The 23,495-nt window shown below is 39.0% G+C and overlaps 1 protein-coding gene across 3 annotated transcripts in view; it reads left to right on the forward strand.

Annotated features, from left to right (window-relative positions):
• Nucleotides 1-1,083: 1,083 nt before the first annotated feature.
• DLGAP1 (DLG associated protein 1) overlaps nt 1,084-23,495 on the forward strand; it is a 399,684-nt gene continuing 377,272 nt past the window's right edge. For all 3 annotated transcript variants that reach the window (XM_053949747.1, XM_053949760.1, XM_053949753.1), the window contains exon 1: nt 1,084-1,243. The gene's annotated coding sequence lies outside the window, so the exon portion shown is untranslated. The remainder of the gene's footprint in view (nt 1,244-23,495) is intronic.

The raw sequence follows: 23,495 nt of genomic DNA on the forward strand, positions 1-23,495 counted from the left end.
TGAGGCTTAAAAAAATCACATCTTGAAACTTGCTGGTATGACTCACTAGTAAATTTAGGACAATAAGAATAATTTGAGCATTCTGTTAGCTCATATTCTGTTCTAGCTATTTTGTAAATTTTATGTCAAAATCTCATTTATATGCATATATGCCACTACAGAGCCAAATGATGGATATAGTATTTACTAATTAGCAGATAGGTGATTTGAACCACTGTTCAAACACCTTTTATTAAGTCATACACCCTGGCTGAAATTTAAGTGTCCGTGGATCACGCGAGGATCAGGGTGCCCGCACCGTGGCCTGGATGAGCACAGCCTTTTTCACTTTCTATACTCGCTACCACAAACATTTATAGTCACACCTGCAGCTCTCACAGACGCTCCGCACCTGCACCCCCTCTCGCCCCCCGATCCACAGCGGTGCCGCCGGGCACCCCACGCAAGGACAGCGGGCGACCGGCGTGCTTTGTGGGGTCCGTCTGTCGCGCCCCCGCCTACAGCAGCACCGCCGGGGAAACGCCATCCCCGCTGCCACTGCCCCCGTCCTCCCCGGCTCAGCTGGGACCCCTGGGAGGGCGCATCCCAGTCCCACGCGGGGCATCCTCGCTGCCCAGGGGATGCGTCAGGGAGGCATTTTTGGGGCAGAAACATAGGGGGTTTTTCTAGCTGCTTCCCGCAGGGCTCGGGTAGCCCGGGGTGCAATGGAGTCCCCTGGGACGGAGGCCCTGAGGGTCTTTCCCGAAGGCATGTCCTTGGGAGCGGGCGGGAAGGGCGGCTGGGCGTGCGGAGCTGGCGCGGAGGGGCAGCCCGGCCGCCGCCGTAGTAAGAGAGCTGCTCCTCCGGTGGTTGGGCTGAGGAGCGCTGGGCTCCTCCTCCTCGTCCCCCCCAGCAGTGCACAGCCGGGCGTGTGACTGACGAGTCTCCCCCCGTCTATCTTTTCCTCCTTTTTTTTTTTTTTTTTTTTTTTTTTTTTTTTTTTTTTTGCCATGGGTACACACACCGAGACACGCACATGACAGCACTTGGGTGCCAGCGCCGGTGCATCGCCAGGAGGGCTGTGCTTCACTCCGGGCACGCACACACGCATGCTGCTGCTGCTTCTGCTGCTGGAAGTCTTTCTACACGGGGATTAGCAGCCGCCTCTTCGCTCTCTGTATTTCCCTGTCTCTTTCTTCTCCCTTCCTTCCCTTCCTCTTTCTCTCCCTCAAAAGCCTGACTGACGGACGGCGGGCAGGAAAAGGTAAATGCGGGCGTGCTGTTTGCTGACGATACGGAGGGGTGATGGTGTTAGCGGCGTGCTGCGCGGTACGCCCTCGGCTCGCCGGGCAGCCTGCCTGCCTTGCCTGCCCTCCCGCCGCGCCGGCGGCTGCCGCGGCCGCCGCTCCCCGACTCTTCGCGGTCGGGGGATCGGGTTTTGCCGCGAGAGGTTTGGCTTCCCCAGCCCCCACTCCTCTCTCTTCCCCCGGGCTGCGAGGTAGAGAGGTTCCCCGCTATTGTGCTGCTCGCACTTGGCACCGCGGGTGCGAGCGTGCGGGAGCGCTTAGCCAAGGGTTTCGCGGGAGGAGGCTGGCTATTAATTGCTGTCTGCGCGGAAGAGGAGAGCGCTTCCCCTGGCACGGAACCTGGGCATTATTTATTAATCGGAGCTGGAGGGTGGCAACGGGAGGACTCGTCGTCGTCCCCGTGTCGTGTTCCCCCTCCCCGTTTGCTGCATCATTCAAATGAGTAATTCTTAAGTGGCCTTGCGTTGCGGGCCACTATCCCCCCATCCGCGGAGATTCTGCCAGCCGCCGTGCACTGCCGTCCTCCTTTGCCCGGGGGAGCGCCCCCTTCCCCGGGGAGCCTGCGGGCAAGCGGCGGACATCGGCCGCGCCGAGTCCTGCTCCGCCGGCCCCCGCAGCCCCGCGCGGCTCCGTATATAGTTGTCGGCACTTGCTCGGGCCGAGTTTGTCCCGCGTCCCTCCCCGGCAGGACAAGGACAGCGGGGTGGATATTTGCCTCCCCCCTCGGCGAAGCCCGCGTGGTGCGGGATCCCGTGGATCCGAGAGGTCCGGCGCAGCCCCGCCGAGGGGACCGCGTCCCGCCACACTCGCACGGATCCCAGTCCAGACTTCCATCCCCAGAGGCGCAGGTGCCTGGGTGTGCGCTTCAAGCCGGCAGGGGACAGGAGGGAGGCGGTGCTGCGGAGCCTGCCCCCCCGGGCCGCTCGGGCAGCGGAGCTTCCCCGCCGCGGGGAGGGGGCGGTCAGGCCGGGCAGCACGCCCCGGGCAGGCGCACCCCCTCAGGACGGCTCCGGCTCCAGCGCGGCTCAGGCGCGGGCGTTTAGCGGCGAAGAGCCCCGGGGATAGCATGGGCAACCCCCGGGGTGGAGGTTAAAGCGCCTCCCGGGAAGGGCAGGCATCCCTCTGCCCTGCTGGTGCCCATCGCCTCCCGGGCAGTGGGACCGGCACCGCCGCTCCTCGCCCTATAGGTGCTGGAGCGGACTGGCCCCGGCTGCCGCTGGCCCCCCGTTCTTCCTCTGCCGGGAAGCGAGGCATTTAGAAGGTCCGTTATGTAATTACGACTCTTTTTTTTTTTTTTTTCCCCCTTTCTTGTTGCTGTTTCTAAACCCGGCTCAGGATACCGGCAAGGAAACGGCTACACTGTGCTTGTTTCTGAAGGAAGCTGATAGTTTTATTTGATCTCGGAGAAAAAAAAAAAAAAAAAGTAATATTTAAGCGCTTTGGTACCACACACATGATTGATTTTTGGTTAATCTCATCTCATTCATGTTATTTTCTATACCTGTCAGTGGTACCTAAATATGTGGTTAAAGACAGAAAGCCAAGAAAAGAAAAGAGAGAGAGAATAGTAAGAGAAGCAAAATCCGTGAGAACTGTAGTGGACAGCATAAAAGTTGGTTATTAAAAAAAAAAAGAAAAAAAAAAGTAGTTCTTTAACTTAGAGCCTACTTACAAGGGAAAGGTAGGTGTGCTTGCAGGCATGGTGTATTCTCAGCTTGTTGTATTGGATTGTATTTCAGTGTTAATGCACCTTTAAAAAGGCAACACTAATTTCTACTCCTGTGTGGATCCAGTGTAGATGCTTAAGGCATTTCCCCTCCCTTAAAAGACATTGTGAGTTTGAGCATTGTTCACTGATCCAAGAGGTCCAGAAATCTAAAGGGTGCATATTGAAAAAGAAATAGGATATATATTTGAAGATCAAATTGCTGCTGATAGTAATGACTACATGAAAACTATGAATGGCAACAACACAATTCCTTGTTTTCTTCTGTTACAGCTTACTTGTCTGTCTGATACTGCATATTTCAGATAATTATGAATTAGGTAACTAAATTATGTATTTAAATTAGGTAACTATTTAAATTAGTATGAAATAATTAAAACATACGGGAGCTAAATATGCAGTTTATTAGAGAGCTTATCAAGTACTTTAAAGTGTGCAGTAGTCTTTCGTTATATATATGTGTGTGTGTATATCCTTCTGATTTAAAGTTTTCTTTTACTTCACCATAACTCTATATAGTTTAATTCAAGGCTCATTCTGTCTGTCTCTTGTGGCATTAACTCTTGGAAGCATATCAATGTAATCTGTGTATGTTAAGCCTTGCAATGTTCTTTCTGTAAAGGTGGTCCATCTCAGTGCAGCTCTGGATAGTGATGTTTCCACCTGGAAATACAAAAAGTATTGCATAAATAATTAATGAGATAGTGTAATAAATGAAGGTAATCCCACACCGAGGAAGAATCCATGAAATTTTTCCATTGTCATTTTCACCCTGATCTCATACTATACAGTAACTAAAATTTTCACCCAAATTGTGAGAGACAGATGCAGTGCCCTGAGACTGGCATTGCCGTTTTAAGTAGATGAGATTTCAAGGTACTTTAAAGTGAGATAGTTTATTTAGCCCTTAATCTCTGTAACCAAACTTAATTTTTAGTGCCTCAGTTGTATTATCTCTCAAGATTTAAGAAAGCTATTTTTGTCAGGGGCACGTAATTAATACTTGTTCTCCTCTTATGCCAAATTTTGCACTTGTGCATAAAGCTCATCCAAAGAAACCTGAAAAGTGGATCTCCATGGTAACGAGAGAGAGAGAGAGGATTTTCTCCCTCACCATAGGTCAAGACCAGGCGCCTACCCATTCCTTAACTTGTAGCAGCATTCATTGGCACCTTCCTCTCTGTGGTTATTTTGCCTCCTGGGGTGTGCTTTTACTGGTGCCTCATACTTCCAGAGTGAGAATGATGCTACGCTGGATGAGCACAGCTTCTGTGTTTCTCCCTGCCCTAATCCTCCCTTCTGCTTGCATTGTATTTAAGTGCTTCTGTACCTATATGATTTTACTGTGGGATTTTGGGAAATGGCTTGTTTTCTCTGTACGATTTTTGTTTTGAAGACCTGTCTTGTCTCTAAATCTGTGTAATAGCTGACCGAACCTTACTTGTTAGTCCTCTTCAGAATAAAGTGTGTTCATCTCCTTTTTCCCTTTATTTGTCTGTGCTGGTTTTGGAGTTTTAGGTGTTTCATAGCAGTAAAAGCAGTCTACTTCTTCTCACCTGGGAGCATGGCTGAGTTTAATTTTTTTCAGTCAGTATGTGAGATGTGATACCAGGATTACTGTTTAGAGATGTTCAGCATAGAAATCCTTTATTTTGCCCTAACTCTGTCATTACAGAGCAGCAATATGGAACAACTATTTCTGGGGGAATTGCTGGGAGTTTTTTTTTTTCCCTTTCTCTTCTTTGAAGAACTGTCTACCTAGACGGTCTCTCTTTCAAAGTTGAGATGAAGTGAACACATTTTATTCTAGATTATCCTCTAGTCAGATACTTAAAACTTTCACAGAGGAATGTAACATATTTTCTATTTCCATTCTCCTTTCTGTACTCAGTTTTTGAGGCTACGATCTCATGAGAGGATACCAAGTGGCTCCCTTAGGCTGCTGGTGCACCAGGTCTCTCTGGGCATATTTCCAGGTCTTTTGCCTTTCCCTGTAACATATCTTGGGATAATTTGAAAACATCTGCTAAAGCAACTATCTTAAGACAGCAGTCATCATTTGTCACTGCGCAATATGTCATTTGTGGCTCTCTAATTGGAAGACAGATGCTGATGCTGACTTTGGCCTTCCTAAACTGTCTAGTTGGCAGATTGTCTGTAGAAACACTTTGCAGTGCTTTGAAATCACACATTGTATTTCTACTTTTCTGCATTTGCGTGTTTCTTAAAGGATTGCCTGTGCCATTTGAAAACCTGCTCAAGAAACCATAATGATAGCAGCTAGTACATTCATAATCTGTCTTTCCAAGTAAATTTGACTTTATGTATCTCTCCAGTGTCTTCTGGCTAGGTGAAAGCCATTTGTAAAGAGTTGCCTATGTATCTTTTTCTTTAGCCTTTGTCTATGAGCAATTTCTGATCTCTTGCTGCCTGATGCCCTGTCCCTGTATTGATGGTATTTCAATGAATGTTACTCATTCCAGTTGTTTCCCTCTTTTTTGAGAATTTAGCTTCACCCTTAACTAAGGAGGTTCTTCATCTTCTGATTTCTTATGCTAAGGAAACTAGGGATTTGAGAAATTAACTTCTCTCTGTGTGAAGGAAATGTACATCTAGATGCCTAGATCCAAGCTTTGAACCTCAGTTTCCATGGTTCAGGTGACAAGCGCATGTGTCATCAGCTCATAACTCAGATCGTAGTAAAGATCTCAGTAGTTACAGATGGTGTCTTATACCTAGAAGGTGCTTTTTTAAACTTTGTGGGTTAATTTTGAATGTAGGTTGCAGTATCTTGAGTTGACCTGCAACATCTTACCAGTTTCAGCATCTTAATATCCTGACGTGTTGACTCTGCTGGATCAACTCAAGGATCTCTTGATTTTTTTTTTCCCCTGTTATGGAAAGAGGAAATAAGAGGGTGAGGATCCCCAAAAACTTTGTCCATCAATTGTGCTTGAAAGCCTATTAATTGTTCTGGGTATACATCCTCGCTGAAGGCATTCCAAGGAATGTGCTGATAGGATGGTAGCTGAGTTACTTTTTCAAAAGAAGGGAGTAGTTTTTTCAACCAGCTTCCTGACTGTGACTTCAGTAGCTAATTCTATGCTTGTTCACACTTTTTTTCCCATGTGTCTGTTTAGTTGTGCAGGTGGAACAGGGTAATGTATCTGACTGGAGGTCAATAACAATAAGAGACAATGATTGGCAGTCTCACCTACCTTTGTCATGGTAACTTCAGTTTTAGCAGTGTGCATCCAGCACTGAAAGTCTACACTGAGAATTGCTATCTCACTACTGCTCTGTGTGTTTCTTTTGTCTTGTCATCAGGGGAAAAAGGAAGAAAAAAGTTAAAGAAGGGTGGACATGAAGTCAAGGTGTCTTTGTGGTAGTGGTCTCAACAGTATCTTTCCATTTATAGCTGGTCAACAGACAGTGTGCAGTTGCCTTTGTCCAGCTGGAAGTATTGAGAGTCAGCGTGCTCTATGGATGCAAGGTGTCCCTCAAATGTCCAAAGTGTGTGAGAATCTCTATCTTCTTTCCGTCCTGCAGCAGGTAGAATTTTGAAGTCCCTGTAGCATACCATTCACATAGGATTGCCTTCATTTTGTGGTTCATAGAGGAATGCAGCTTCTGGTTCTGTGGTGCTGGAACTGCATTGGTGCAAGTGTTTCACAAGGGCTTCAGAGATCCTTTGTTGTCATCAGTCTGTGTCTTCTGGTTATTTATTGGTTGGGCATAATGCTCAGGGCATGGTTTGGTTCTTTAAAGGTGTCAACTGTTCTTGCATCTGGTTTACTTCAATAATGTTGCAGGGTTTTGCTTCTCTCTCTTTACTTTTTCTTTTCTTTTTTTTTTTTTTGTGTGTGACTGTATGCCAGAACATCACTAAATTCTGTTATCAGATCCCATTTTCTAAGAACATACCATAGGACTGGGTCTGAGCAATTTGATCTACTGGAAAGTGTGCAGTCCCAAGATAGGAATGGGATGGCAATGGAATTAATGATCTTTAAGGTCCCTTCCAACCCAAACTATTGTGTGGTTCTGTGATATACCTCACTGTTCCTTCTAACAGATCATTACTTGCAGACAAGTGTTTACTGCCAAATTGATATACAATTTTGTAAATAATATTGATGAGTATCCCAATGGACCTTTTTAGTGGCAATGGGATGGCAAAGTAGAATTAAAATAAGAAAAAATCACCAAGGAAGGAATGAAGGAGGTAGAATTAGGAGAATTTATTGTTATTTCATATAAATTAAGTATTGCAAACATCATCAAAACAATTTAGATTAAAAAATGAATGATAATTCTGCAATTCCATTCATGGAAGAACTGTACAACCATAAAATGTAATATTTGAGAAGACGATTAAAATTATTTTCTGAGGAAAATATCCCAAATATTCAGATGGCATCTGTCCTTTTATAACAGCAGCAAAGTAGAGCTAGTGATTACTAGTCTAGTGATACTTTGAGAAGTATCATATGTATATCATTGTATGAAATCAAATACTCTAGAAGAAAAGATGCAATGTCTGTTTAGGTGGATTTCTTAAAAATTATGATACGGATATCTACATGAAAAAATAAACTCAAGTGGAATTATAAACTGGAGATGAAACCTTTTTCTCACACATTTGGATCTTGCTCTTCCTTGGAAAAAGAACCAGAGCAGGTTTCTTTTCTTAGCAACAACAACAACAACAAAAAAAATACCCAGCAACTACTAAATATTGCACTAGGAGAGACTACTGAATGGTATTCAAACCAACTGGCTGATCTGTTAGCTCAGGAAAAATAAAAAAATTTAATTCCTGAAATACTACAAACATATTTGTGTAGAAATTATGGTTGCATCTTTCCTTTTGTTTTGTTTTTGAGTTTTTTGGTCCATCACAACTACTTCAAATATTACATTCTTTGTAAAGCTGTTTCAATTTCCATGGAATGTCCTTTACAGAGTTGCAGTGGCATGGTAGTTGACAAGCATTCACTTCACCTTGGGTAGAAATGTTAGTTGGAGTTTCATACTGTGATGGTGTGTGGGCTCACTTCCGTAATTATTTGTATGTTGATCTAAGTCTTTTTAGCATGATATAAATGTCCCCACTAGGAACCTTCATGCTATGTTTTGCAGGAAGAGTCATACAGCAGCATTATATATGAACAAAAGCTAAATATGAGGACGTTCTGCAGTATTCAAGTACTTTAGTCATTTACAAAGCAGGTAGCACATGAGGTACTTCTAAAATCAGTGCAGTATGCTGCAAAATAATTAATGTGTTATGTTGAATTTCTTTCTGGAGGATGTTTTTGACAGAATCGAGGCAAAATATGAGAGTATACTAAAGTTCTTGACCTGATCCTTTGCTCTTTATGCTGACTGGCATTTTGAGCATGAACTGCAGGAGCAGGCTGCCTGCCCTCTATTAGATGTTAAATGTTGAGCACCAGTTGGTCAGACCCATATTGGAGGGGTTTCTTTAATGTGAAAAAATGCTGAAATGCAGCAGCAACGTTTGTGTGTGTTAGACCAGTAGAGCCCTTCTGAAGACACAAATATTTTTTGAGATTGCTTAAGGATCACAGCACTTCTATAGGACTTAGGAGAAATGGGTTGCATCGTGTTTCTTTATTCTAAATTTCTGGTCCTTCTATGACAACACACAGCAAAGCATAGTGAGAGAAAGATGAACCTTCATCTCAGTGCTCATTTCAGTTTCTTTTGGAACTAAAAAGAAATTTTGTATACGATGAGAAGAAGATTTTCCAGTAATCAATTTTTCTAGCATACTTTGCACGTTTATAGAAACTCTTAACTTGTTTTTACTATTTAACTGCATCTGTAGTTTACTTTGACCTGCAGTAGGACCAAAAGTAACTGGTTCATTTTCCCAAGGACTTGCAGTCTCTTTAAGAGTAGAGAAACTAATAGATAGAAAAGTCTACAAATGTAAATGTTATTTGCTTAAAAGCTTCAATATTTTTATTCTGTAATGGTGTCATGCTAAAGTTTATTTTCATATTTAACATACTACATAATTCAGAACAAAAGCTGACAGTGGTCTATGCACAGCTCCCAGGGATTTCTCTGCAATGTTTCCCTGATGAAAGAAAAAATGCTTTAACCTGAGGATACTGCAGAAAACCCCAGTATTTTACTTTATTGCAAATTAAGATATACTGATGAATAAATTGTTTGTGGATTTTTTTTCTTGGTTCAACTGCGATTCTTGTTTGTCTGTTTTTATACAGAATTGGGATCATTGATTGTTTGTGGTATAATTAATTAATTAATTTACAGGTTTGCCAGATCTAGTTTAGCTTTTCTGGCTTTGTTAGCATACAGATTCCGTGCAGCTGATTTATGCATGGGTTTGAACAGATGCTGAATGAGGCAGTGTCCTGGTTTTGAGAAATTTTGTTTGGTATTTTTTTACTGTTTTGTATTAAAATATGAACATCATGTTGACTCTGGTTTTGTGTGTACATGCGAGCCTTGTGCTACTGTAGAACATAAATTATTTCAGTTTTATCTGATGGTTTTACCTTAGCGTTTAGTCTAACCATAAACTGCTCTGAACTCATCTTTCCTGCCATATCTAGCTCATGGCAGCTACTGCCCACGTTAGCAATATGCTTGATAAATGTGGAGTACCTCTTCAGGCTCACATATGCTTTGAATTTAGGTTTAAGTCAGGACTGATTTTTTGATGGGGATTTTTTTTTTCCTCAACCACATGGATAACACAAGTGAGTGAGTTCCCTTTAAACTCCCTTACTCTTGATGTTGATCTCTCCCTGCTCTTTGGTTTTGTAGGGAAGGCTGAAGAGAAGCCGGGATTAGCTGTTCAGGCATGTGGGACACTCCAAAGATTTTTTTGTTGCCTTTCTGGTGGAAGCAATGAGAACTTCAAGGAGGAAAGGTGAATTCCTTTCTGGAAGGTGTTGAAGGCAGTAAGTGCACTCCTCACTCACATCTCAGGACTGAAAAGGCCACTTTAGCTATTGTCATCAGGTGGCCTGGAGAACAGTAATTGATAGACCTGGTGTGTTAAGTCAGCAGCAGCACGCAAAGCCCAGGTGGGTCAGACCTATGGTGGTGCTCACTTGAGTGTACACAGGACAGACTCAGCTGTCACAAGTCTACTTCTCAGGAGTAGTCACTCAGTGGGTGTGTTATTAGACAGTTTTTCTGGATAGTCATGGTGACTGGCCAGAATTTTGGGGGCACCAGTGGCACAGTTACACTGCACTCATATTTTTTATAATAGCAAGCACCCTGTATTCTTGGTGAAGGAAATAGTATTGATGCAGGCAGACACATGCCTTCCACCGAGTATGTAGCCAATATGTTGTTTAGTGTACCGTGTTATATGGCTGAATAAATAAACACAAGATGCCTATAATAGATCTGAATTGGAAAATCTAATATGATAATGCTTTTCCCAGTACTAGCAGAGCTCAGTAATTTATTACTACAATTTGGTGTCATGGATATGATTCATTCTATTTTAGTGGATGAAAACAAATTGCTTTACATTTGTGTAGTAATTTATTACTCAAAGCTGAATGTGTGCTTTGTGTGATACTGAGATTCTTGAAAAAGTTAAATTTATTTTGTTTATATGTATTTTAGGAGGGGAAAAAGGGTAAATTTTTCATACTACTACATACTATTTAAACAATCATCATGTTTAATTCAGCAGTCAAGAGGACAAGAATAGTTCTTGATCCAGTTGAATTTCAATGACAAATCATGCTGGAACTAAACTGGGTTCTCCGAACATCTGACACTAAACCTGTGTGTAACCCAAATACTCAGTCGCTTTCCAGTTTGTCCATTTGTAATATGATTTTTTTATTAAGCTAAGCTGCTTGCTGCGTATTTTGTGTTGGAAAAAGTTAAGCCACAGTATTAGAAAGAAAATGTTTAAATATGTTGATCAGTACGTGTGTTCCACATCTTATCTGTTTAAAATAGATAAATAATTTTTAAAAAATCATTTTGCTTCCCCCTTTGAATTTGCAGCTTAGTCATGGATTGTTGCCCACAATTTTATGGAGCCTAATCATGTAGTCCTTTTTTAATAGATTCCCTTATTATCATTACAATATACCACCTAAAGTAAGTAAATTAATTCAGTGGAGTCTCTCTGGAGCTAAGTTTGTGTGTGTGCTGGAAAATTAAGTGTGGAAAATGTAGTATTAATGCTTAATTTTGTTAAGCATTTTCTTAGAGTTTGCATGGACATATTTTAAGTAGGATTAATTTTTTGTATTTATTGCTAGGTCAAATACTTTTTGAAAGTAGGATGAAATTAGTCATATTTTATCTAACAACTACTTTTAACTAATTCTGCTTGTGCTGATAAAGGTGTAATTAAACAAAATATATACTGAACAAAAAACATTGGGAAAAATACCCTCAAAACTCTGTATTTTATCTAAATAGACCAGATGACCAGATCTCGTTCCTCTTTATGCATCTACTGTATAGCATCAATACAAAACAGAAATGTATTTTCAGTAGAGTTTATTTCAGTCAATGCAAAGTGCAGAAAACTGGGTTTGTGACTGTTGTGTTTACAGGGAGGTAAGTGGGATGAAAGCAGGAATGGATTTGACTTAATGCTAGATTCAAGTAGGTGGAAATGTGAGTAACATAAAGCCAAATGAAGACCTGTGTTTCTTATGTAATTTCTTTTTTTCAGCATCTACTATTTGAAGATTTTTAAAATTTGCCTCACTCTGGACTGTTTGGGTTTTGTTGAGGAAGAGAGGGGTAGAAGTTAAATATCTGGATAGTGGAACATACAGCAACTGAAGGGAAGAAAAGACAGACAAACAAAAAAACCCAAAACAAACCAACAGAAAACTCCAAGGTCTTCACTTAACAATAGTTTCCTTAGCCAATTAAGGAATGAATTTGAATTTTAGGACCCTAAGGTCCTAAAATAGCACATAGCACATGAAGCCTCAGAATAGTCCATGAGTAAAGCAAGAGCAGAATGTGTGTATGAAATGTCTTAATGCATATCACAACTGGCAAATCCTTTGTGGCCAGGACACAGTAATACATGAGATGTGTTCTCTGTCTCCTCCTCAGTGACCTATACAATATTGTCATCCCTGTTGCAGTAACAACATTGTCATTATTTATTTGGCAGTAATGAGTCTGAGTTCAGCAAGGAGAAATGAGTTCATAGGAAAATTGTTTTACATAACAGAAAATCACATCACACTGAAGTGGTACAGATAATTTCAGAGTTTTCCTTGCACGCTTTGTGGCAAGTGAACACATAATTTGAATTCATTTTATAACATGATGAAGATGTATAACCAAGGACAAAGATTAAACAATTTAAACTTATGCTTTTATATTTGCAAATATTTACACTTTTATTTATAACATCAGTTTCAAATGCATTTCCTGTTTCAGATACTTTTTCTACTTTCTGGCCATATCTGGTAATACAAGTGAAAATAGCACAGTAATTTGGAAACAGAACATTGAAAAAAACATTATGGTCCTGAACAAATTGTAACATGCTGCATATTCCCTAAATAATTACCTAGTAGATGAAGTCAAGACAGATTAAAATACGCTTGTAGTTCTAAATTATAATTAATTCTCCTTTGTATTTGTTCAACAGTCTGAATTTCAATTTATAATAACCTTTCCAACTATCCCGTAAGGTCAAAAATTATTGCAAGCTTTTTTCTGGCAGGGTGGTATCTTTTGTGCTTGTCAGAGTTCAAGGATCTTGTGGACAAAGCTCTTAGGGTTTAGTTTTAGGTAGTCCTGCAGGGAGTTTGTCTTCATGATCTTTATTGGTCCCTTCCAGCTTGAGATATTCTATGATCTTAGATTGGGCAAAATCAGAACACGCTTTGAAATGACAAGCAGACTTAACTGGCTCCAGGTTTCAACCTTCAGCAAGATGTGTAAAGAGAACCCTGTCCATAATCCAGCAAAGCAGGCATTGGATTGTGTCAATACATGAGCACAAAGATCACATATTTTTTTTTTTAATTTTGAGACCTGCTGGGATATTGGCACTTCAGAATCTTATCTCCTAAATGCTTTGCTTTTCCACATGAGTCGTTTGAAAGGCAGACTTTATACTGCTACTAGGTCTCTTTTGTATGTGATTAATATTTGTGGGGGTTTAGACATTTGTATGTGCACAAAAATGACACTTTTGAAGGGACAAAAAAAGGCTATATAAGTTTGAAAGTGTGAATGTGCATGGATAACTGAAATCCTTCTTCAGATATTCCAGGTTTCTTTCAAAGAAAAACTTAATCCCCACTTGGTAAACCTGCACATAGCCTAGGTTTTATCTCTGTCTCATGTTAGATATATGTGTAGTACTTAATAGAGGTCAAAGTAGTGCATGAGATCATCTAAGCTGACTTGAATTTTACATACAGAGGATGGAAACTGGCAGTTAAGCTAAATGTTGGAAGATAAAGACATTATTTCTCCCACTAAGGATTCATAGTTGTCAAGACTATCAAATTCATTTGTGTGTCAATTACAGTTTCAGAGGTGAGAAGTCAGGCTGCTTTTCAAATCAAGCTTTCTAATTAGAGTAATGAATGTTTGATTAATATTCCATTAGTAATATATGATAATTATACCATGATGGGCTGTCACTTTAAGTACATACAGGGTAAGATCACGGATGCATTTTTATGTTTTTATGCCTTTGTCAGCTTTAGTTCTCATCAACAGTCAGCTCTATGCAGATGCTCACTGAAATATTTCAGAAATACATTTTGTCTGTAAGCCTGTTAAATGATGCTGCATGTCTGTTTTGTGGGTCAGTGCCTATCTCTTGCTTTGTTTAACATTTCATCAGGGTTCTACGCTTTGACATTCACTAGACTGAGCTTGCAGAGAGAAACTTCACTATTCAGGAAATGTAATGTGTGAGGAAAATCCTGATTACTAACTGTGAATAAATCCAAATCAGGAAATAACAGCAACTTCATAGAACTATGGTGGAAAATCTTTGGAATTCTGGAGGTTCAAAACATTTCCCTACAGTAACGGGTTTTGTAGAGATGCATGCAATTAATACTCAGAATCCCTGAGTTAATACCACATATCTCCCTAAGGGTGACAGTGACATTCAATGTAGCTCTGAGGGATGAGAGCTTACAGTGCTTCCCAGTGAACCTCACAGTCTTCTTCACCTTTTAAAGCAGCTCTGGCACTCATTGCTGACTGTGGGCATCCTGGTATATGAGACATATTAAGAGGGAATGGGGGAAAAAGAACTGGATGTGATACTACAAATCACATAGCGGAATGCTGGAGCAGCAGACAGGGACTGTCTGGATGCACATCTGACCCAACTCTGCTTTTTTTCTCCTTGCATTGTCTTCCATTCAGCCCAGAGCAGAAGACTATTTTCTTCGTATTGCAATCTTTACATTTGGCTGAAGCTTTCTTTCATAGTTGAAGAAAGGAAACATAATTGATGCTGGCATACTTGTTTATATGGGCCATGTGTAATTACCCAGGGTTGCAAATGAACAGAAACATTCTCCAGTTGTGTGTGCCTGCTGTAATGTATATAGGAACAATTGCAGTATTTGAATATTTCGTTCATTCTGCACTGAATTAAATTAAGGTTTTTTTTGCAACACTTTCAATCTTGTAACATTTTTATGATATTAAGTAATGTATCTTTTAAACTTAACAGAACTACTTTTTTTTTAATGGTCTCATGGTAGGGATACTAGATCACAAGAAGTTAAGAACTATAGTACAATGTGGTCTGACTTTGGAATGGTGAAGGAATGAGTTACTGTAGAGGACTGTTGCCCTTTTTGTGTCCAGCTGCAAATCTGTAAGAAGAGCTTTGCAATTAGCTTTTGTAAATACTAGCTGACAGCATAGGAGGGGTTGAGACTTTGGTTTCCTGGGCTCCACTCCAAGTTCTGGAATGAAATACACTTCAGTGACTGCATATCTCCCTGCCCCTGTCTCATCTGTCTCCCCTAGCCTGACTACTTTGTCTCCTCATCTTGACTCATGTTAGTTCTGTGAACACCATGATTCTTGCCGTCCTTTTTCTGCATAATGGTGAATGCTACCTCTGTCATGCTTTCCATTAAGCATGGATGGAGGATAGAAACCACTGGAAACAGTGCATTTTAATCTCATTTTTAGCGTTCATGTAGTTGTGCTCCACTGAGCAGCAATAAGGAATGACAAAATCTCTTACCCATCTGCAGATTCAGGTGTGTTCGTTCGATGACTGTTGCAGGTGGGGCGTGCTCTGTGGGACTGGGGTACACAGACGAGTTTTATTTCAATTTCCAATGTACTCCTATTGGATAAGATGAAACAGCAGATTTCTAAGGCCACCTTTTTGTAAGTTTTATTGCTTTCAAGCCAGAATAACCCTGTTGCCCTATTTTTAAAAATGGGAGCGATACCTGTTCAGTGAGATATTTTTAAGAATTTAACTTCAACAAAACTTTTTTTTAAAACTCATATGCTCAGATGTATCTCAGCTGCCCTTCTAAAAAAGTTTAACAACTCTGAACAACTCAGGCATTTTCAGTTCATTTGTAACTCAGATTATTTCACATTTTATATTTGAATAAAATTAGTTAAATAATTAAATCTGAACCAAGACCAATCTGTCTGTGGCAGTAGCTGGGTCTGAAGACATGCAGCCCATTGCCATCTAAGGTGGTTTCCCCCTGTTCTTAGAGGAAATTTTTTTACCAGGAACTTGTTAGTAGGATATCATGGATGACTCAGGACTGTGCAGAGTCTGTTGCTGGTATGGAGCTGCTTTCAAGGACAGTCTACAGTCTGTAGTTCAGGAGTGGAAGGTTCTAACGACTCACAGGAAACTTGAATCCAGAGGTAGAGCTGAAAAGTGCTTTGATGGACATAGGAGCAGGAGAAACTTGGCCAAGAAGGGAAATTTTGAGTTGTTGCTAACAGGAGTTACCAGGACTTTTCAGAAAAAAACTTCTCATGGCAGTGAGCCGAGAAATTGTGATCCTAATGCAAAAGCAATTAATTAGGATTGTTTGTGGAAAAGATGACATAGCTGTTTGGAAAAGCACTGTTAGGCAGGTGAATGTGACCTTAGAAATCAACTGATGTGCTCAGTTTTATATCCCATTAAGTATTCCCGACAACAGAGGTTTTGCTTTAGAGATGTACAATGTAGAGATGTACAGTCCTTGATATACCAACAGAAAACTGCACAGGGGTTTCCACATTATTGGAAGTAAACTGGCCTTGTGACAGGAGCACTTGTAATTCTAGAGAATGTTCAATGAATGGATTCCCTCTTTACTAAATACTGCTGTTTCTTTGTGGAATTTTATTGGAGAAACGGCAACAGTGCCCGAAAGGATAAGGAATCAGCTAAACTCCTTGCTATGATGTATACTGGACTTGAATATTGTGAATATATTAATCATCAGCTGATATAGCCTCCATTTTTTAGTTTTCTGATGCCAAATTATGATCTTTTTGTTTTAATTCCTGCTAAAACTCTCATGTTCTTAAAACAGTGTTATCTTAAGTTTGTGCTGGTAGCTTCATCTCTTCATATATTTCCTTATTTTCTCAGTTAAAAATGTCTTTTTTAATATTTAATTTTCTGTAGTTTTGTTGTAGTAGATATATACTTGAAATCTGCTTGAAATGGTTTTAAACAATTTAAAGTTCTCCTTTAATCTTTGTTACTAGTTGAACAGAAGCATTCATTAACTTGATTTGATCAGATGTGTGCTCCTTAGTGCAATGAAATCAAATGTAATCTAACATCAGCTTCTTTATATAGGATGAGTAATGAGATTGTTTTCACACAAACAGAATGTAATTTTTTTAAATTCTTTTTGCTTTTATTTTCCACTGTGATTCTTTGGACAAAAATTATGTATGTTGCTCACATTTTAGAGGCCTCTTGGTAGAGAGTACAGTTTATTCGATGGCTAATATTAAACCCACTTTTCTTTCCCATCTGCACCATATAAATGTTATTCATCTTCAGTATCGCCATATTTCTCAAATCGTATTCACAACTAAAATACTCTGGTAATGATGACACCAAACACCCTGTGTATTTCAGTGTCTTGAGCTAATACTAGTGCTATCTGTAAAATAATATTTCCCATGTTCTCAGTTGAAAAGCTCTGGAACCTTGTACGTGGTATGTGGGAAACTGTGCTTAGGGATATTTTTAATGCTTATCCTTTTATTCTGCATTAGTACTGCATCATAGAAGCAATAGCTTGAGGAAGAATACTCCTGCTCAGCTGACAATTCAGGAGGTGTTGCTGTCCCTCAGAGAAAGTATTTAATTATGTCTTTTTCTTTAGGCTTTACTTGGATTTGTGTGTTCTGTGGTACAGGAGAGATTATGGGTCTCTTTCTCCTGTGGCAGATAACCCATTAAATGTACCTAATACAACTGAAATAGCTGTTCCAAAGAAGAACCAGTTCTTGTCCAGTTAATTACGGCTTTTTGATGTGTCATTTATTTGAGTGTCTTACAGCAGCATCTTGTTTCAGAAAGAGCTCAGAGGCTGTTTTTATTAACTGTGGGTGTGGCACATTGCAACAGAGGAAAGTCAGCATTGCTTGTTTTCCTTGATGTTACAATGCTACATATTTTAACAGCATTATTTGCTTATAAACTGGTTTTATAGAGGATTAAACTACGCTCTTGCTGATAATAGATGGATTTTAAGCTTCAGCAAATAACATAAATTTAATGTAATTTGACAGATCCTAACATGGGTTTCAAACAGACCCAAATCAAGTACCTTTGTGATAATTTTGGTGGTTCCTTGTGGCATTGAAACTATTGTTCTTTCATAATCACATCTTGTTAAGGACCATAAATAAGTTAAGTCTGTTCATTTTACATCAGAATAAACTTTGAATATTTAATACTTCTGTGTCCTTCATATAGTTACAAAAGACTTTTGCAAAAATATTGGGTAGAAATTCCTGCATGTTAAGCAACTGCATGGAAATTATGACCTATTTTCAGATCCTTTTTAGGCAAATTATAAGATGGAAAAAATGCATTTGGAACTAGTATAGGAAAATGGTTTATTACAGTAACTGTGTAATGATAAGTCTTGAGGAAAAACTGATATATATGGAAACTTGAAAGATGCGTTGAAATTCAATGGATTCCAACTTTTCTTCCATTTGAAATGTTTATGTCTCACAATTGTTCCTGTAGACCTTTTTTCAAGAATGCTTTAAGAAGGATAGTGACTTGGGGTTTGTATCTACTGCATGCAGAATCAAATCAAGAAAAAAGTGGTATTTTTTCCTACAAATGCATGTTGTCAAATATTTGACAGGACTGTTCTTATATAAAGCATTTGACTGTTGGAAACCATTTTTGTGTTGTTGATGTGGTTTGTATCCGGTGACTTTTTAGACTTGGTAATGTGGAGTTGTGTTGGAAGCTGTGGCCTGGGTTAAAGCCCACCAGAACAACATGTCTTTTATTGTGGGCCACTGTGGCCAGAGGGTGCTGCACTGGGACCATTGCATTTGATAGCCGGAAGCTCATTAGTTCTTTCCTTTCGAAAGTACAAAGATTTAAGTTTCTTACGCTCCTGAGGCATACTCCTGACAGATCTTTTCCTCAGAGCTAGCAAGAGAAGTTCAATTTATCTTGTGAATTAGTGGATGAAATGTCAGGATGGGAGCTGGTCTCAGATATGCTGCTCATTTGGGGAGGCAGCCCTGGGCTCAGATTGCATACAGATATACAAATAAGTCATGATTTTATAATAAGGACAATAGTATGCCACTCATAATGCAAATGCAATAAGTAAACTCCATGACTTTTATCTGATTTTAGTGATCCTGTAAACTCACTCCTTGTTCGATGACCTGAAATTTTGTCGTGAGCAAAGTGAATTATGCAAATTTTGTAACTTCAGTTTATGCTGCGAATTTTGCATATATATATATATATATATATATATATATATATATATATATATATAAAAATAAAAGTTACAAAACCCACATACAGATAGACAAATGCTGTCTCAATATCTGCAGGCCTCTGGATATTTTGGGATTATGTTGAATCACAAAACTGAATTGAATGCTCATGCAACTCCATGTGTTTCTGTGGTGGTGCTCAAAGCTAACTTAAGAGTTTCATCTCTTTTGTACATTAGAGGGGGCAAGAATGGAGGCCAAATTCTGTTTTCTTTGATATTTTCCACACTATCTGTAGATTTTCTCTATTTGTAGTTAATATTCATGTCATTGGAGTGCCACCTCCAAAGACTGATTGATATTGTTAACTTCTTGTAGAAAACCAGTTTTGCCCTTTAATATCCCTATTGTGTGAAATTATAAGTGAGTAAAAATTCCCAAATCAAACAAATTATGTTATAGGTATGCATTTATATAGTCAGACAAAAGACCAATCTATTTAATAATCAGTATAGGTGATTAATTAACGTCAGACTGTACTCACTGAACCTTACCTTCTTGGATTATTTAGGCTAATATTTAGAATATATTTTATCTTCCTAAAAATCTTGCTGACCACAACAAAATACATTGTACAGATATTTTCACATATGAATGACACCTCTCGGGGTGGTCATGTGCTCTCCATGGAGGGCAGCAAGACAATCATGTCATTAATGTTTTCTTCTCTCAGGTGTCCTACAATTAAGAGGTAGAAGGAAAGTTGCATACTTCTTTGATTAGTATAAAACTAGGTCTTCAGTAATATCCTTGCATGCTAGGACTTTGAGGTATAAAACCAAATTTACGTCCCTATATCACTTCAGTAAGAGCCAGTCTCCTGTTACACAAAACTTCACAGCATTTCTGTCTGATTGGGGTTCATAAAAATTAACCAAGTTCCCTGAAAGTTTTTCTGTGCTTCATGCTATTACAGCTGTATTGCTTAATGAATGCCAGGTGATGTCTCCTTTGAGGACCCATTTTTCTGGATAAATTCTCCATAAAGCAATAGACTGCAATTCTCTGTAAAGCAATAGAACTCTTGTAAAGACTGTTAGCAGGTTGGCAAAGTTTTGCTTCCTCCCTCATGTAGCAGAATTTGGCTCAATATGGGTTTATGCTACACCAACAACTCCCCAAAGGTTTTTAAGAGCTGCTGTACCAGAAATCTCCACTCCCTTTGGGGTAATAACCACTTATGACTTCATGTATTAAGGGACGTGTGTGTCAAAATGTATTGACCTGAGAAGATTGTGTTGGATGAAGAACAATCCACTTCAATATTTACTTAAAGCAAAAGCAAACCCTGTTGATCAGTAAAATACAGAGGTGGGAAAGTGAGTGTAAAGTTCCCCCCACCATCAGTGCTTGTGCCAAAAGTTTAATTTTCTGCAAGTCTCTCTCTGAATGGGTATTGCAAACAAAAATTTTCATAAACTGTATTGCAGATCAAGCTCCCAGGGTACTCTGAATTTCTCATAGGCAGGTTTGGGGTAGCTATTTTGATCTGTTACAGCTATGGTAGAGCTATTGGAAGGACTCAGATGAACAGCTAGTAAATTTCACTTGAGGTTTGTTAATGAAGTCCCAAAAACTTAGTGAATAACCCAGGAACTTGGACTTAAATGTGTATATGTGATCAGACTGGATATAGCATGGGCTCAGGGAAACCTATTATTGTCCTCTGAGAAGCTAAACAAGATGAAGTCATGTGCAGGTCTGATCTTATTAGTTAACATTGTTCCTGATCTCAGTGTTGTTGACCTCTGAGGAGGCCTAAAAAAATAAAAGTGAATTGTCATGTCAATTCACAAATCATGCTTATACTAAAATTTTACTTTCCTCTTAATCTTTTTAGTTATTGTTACAAATGGAAAATGGTGTCTATTAAAGCAAATGGTCTAACAGTCTGTAACAACAACACCTGGTGGCACAGTTGTAGAGAGAGCCACTTTGTAGCATGTAATAGGACTTGCTTTGTTTTGTTTTTATCACAGCACATATTTGTTTTGAAGAGGGAAATAGCCAGAATAGTATTCCATGGTTAATGTTTTCTTAAAGTGTGATATTTCCTACTATGTTTTATACTTTAATATATTAAGTAGTTTGTGACAGACCACAGTAACTTCACCGAAGGATTTAATCATGCAGATCTAAAAGTTTTATAAGAAATAAGTGATGAGTTCACTGAATATATAGGTGAGCTAAGAGAAGTAAAGCAAGAATAATGCATTTTTCCTTGCCCTAGTAATTTTTTTGTTTTGACATCTCTACCTACAAATGTATCCTAAAAGAAAAAAAAAAAAAATAAATAAAGGAAGTATGTCTAAAGCATAACCTACTGAAACAGAATGTCCTAACTTTTATTTCCTAATTCCTCTTCTCTGCTCATGTTTATTGTTTACCATCTTCTATTTATTTTCTCTTTTTGAATAACTTCAAAATACTATAGAAGCTAATGTTTATGTTTTAAGTTAATGTCCCTCTTTGAGGAAGGTACAGCTTTTGTGTTAGGGTTTTTTTCCCTTTCATTTGCTTGTTTCACAGATCTGTAACATTTTCTGACTATTTTCATAGAAAATTTTTTGACAAGTAGCAAAAGATAAATTATTCCCCTTAAAGCTGTGTTGCTTTAGCAATAATTTCTTTTGTACAGAAGGAAGGAATGATAACAATGATTTATAAGGTGTATGGTCTCTACTTTGTCCCTCTGACTAATTCTAAATAAGAGATGTATTTACATCCAGTTTCCATATACCAGTTTTACATGTATCATAATAATAATAATTAGCATTTTATTCTGGTTCCCTTAAAAATATCAGTAGTTTATAGATACACTGGTGCACTATATAAAACCTCTTCAAGGTCTTGGATGGGTGTTTAGTTTGAAAGCATAAAGAAATGTTGAGAAACAATGTAACATGGATAAATGAAGTTAGGAGGTCAATTGTGCCCTCCTTATTTAATGTGAAGAAACATCTTATGGGATTCTGGAGTGCATGTGTAATTTATTTTTATTCTTAGGGTCCATGTCAATACTTTCAGTTGTCTGAACCATAACACAAATTCTGCTATATATTACATCTATAGTCTTTTACAAGGGTATATTTTCTTTTTGCCCACAGAAATAATATACAGTACCTCCATTAAATATACTGGCAGCTCCTAAAATGATTAATTAGTCATGCCATGGACTTGGAAGAAAATGTAGTGTAAGTAAAAGAAGCTGTTAGATCAAAATCTTTGGGGAGAAGCGATAAAAGAAACAGTGCTGGTTATGAAGAGAGACCTACCTGGAAACTCCAGAGACAGAATTCAGTGTGGGTTGAGATCTCTATAGTGTTATGAGCAAAGATAAAACTCACTCACAGAAATTCAGAGGTAGAGAATGGAGAGATCATACTATCATACTGTTGTCAGTATGATAGCCTTAAATGCTTTGCTCTGTAGTTGGCAAGTTGTCATTACTAGAAAAATAATTTTATTTTAAAATAAAGTTGTAAAAACCTATTTGAATTGAGTGTTCACAAGCTCATTCATTTAGATTTAAATAGTAACATAAATGAAAGTGTATTAGCATTATGTTTCACATCTTCAGTTTCAAAACAGGATATTTAGAAGAACTGGGAAAAGTACATAGAGAAGTTGCTGAACAAATAAACTCAGGATTTTTTGAGAGGGAGGGGAACACTATTACCTTTATCATGGAAGAACCCATCTGAAAGTAGTGGCCAAGGAAAAAAGATGGTGTTTCCTCATTTAGCTGGACAAAATGGTCATTCTCCAGAAATTATTTAGGATTAGGGAGTCTGTCTGTTCCATTCTTTCTAGGCTAATCAAAAAATAAATCTATTAAAAGAATAGAAACTGCTAAAAGCAGGGGTTAGTTGCATATAGTAGGAGATGCTTTAACAGTTTTTCAGCCAAAGGAACAGAAAAAAAATAATAATATATGCCAAGGGAAGATTAAACAGCAATTTCATTATAGGCATTTAGGTGTAGACTGAAAGGTGCATTAACCATATTTCTTCTGTTGGTAAGGGTGATACAGCTGACTATGAGAGCAAAGGTGAGGCATAACAGGCACTTAGTGACTGCAGGACACTGCAGGACATGTGTTAATGTCCACCAGTTGAACTGATATGGGAAGTATGGAATAGTTGCCCATAATTTTCCCCTTCACTTACATATTATGTGCAGTGGCAAGACCTTTATTTTGTTTTAACATTGGTAAATACCTAGATAAAAACATTGTTGGAGAAAAAAGTCAGAAATGTGGAGGTCAGTAAAAAGTTGCATGGAATTTTATATGGACATGGAAGAAGCAGGTGTTGTTAAACAAGCTCTAGCTTCAAAAAAAAAAAAAATTAGTGAAGAGTGTTTAATGCATGAAAATACGGCAGATATCAAGATGAGCTTAAATAAAGCACTTGCAGTGCCACAGGAGAACTTATGAAACATGAAGAGCAAAG

This window comes from Vidua chalybeata, chromosome 1 (assembly GCF_026979565.1).
Source record: "Vidua chalybeata isolate OUT-0048 chromosome 1, bVidCha1 merged haplotype, whole genome shotgun sequence".
NCBI classification, from domain to species: domain Eukaryota; kingdom Metazoa; phylum Chordata; class Aves; order Passeriformes; family Viduidae; genus Vidua; species Vidua chalybeata.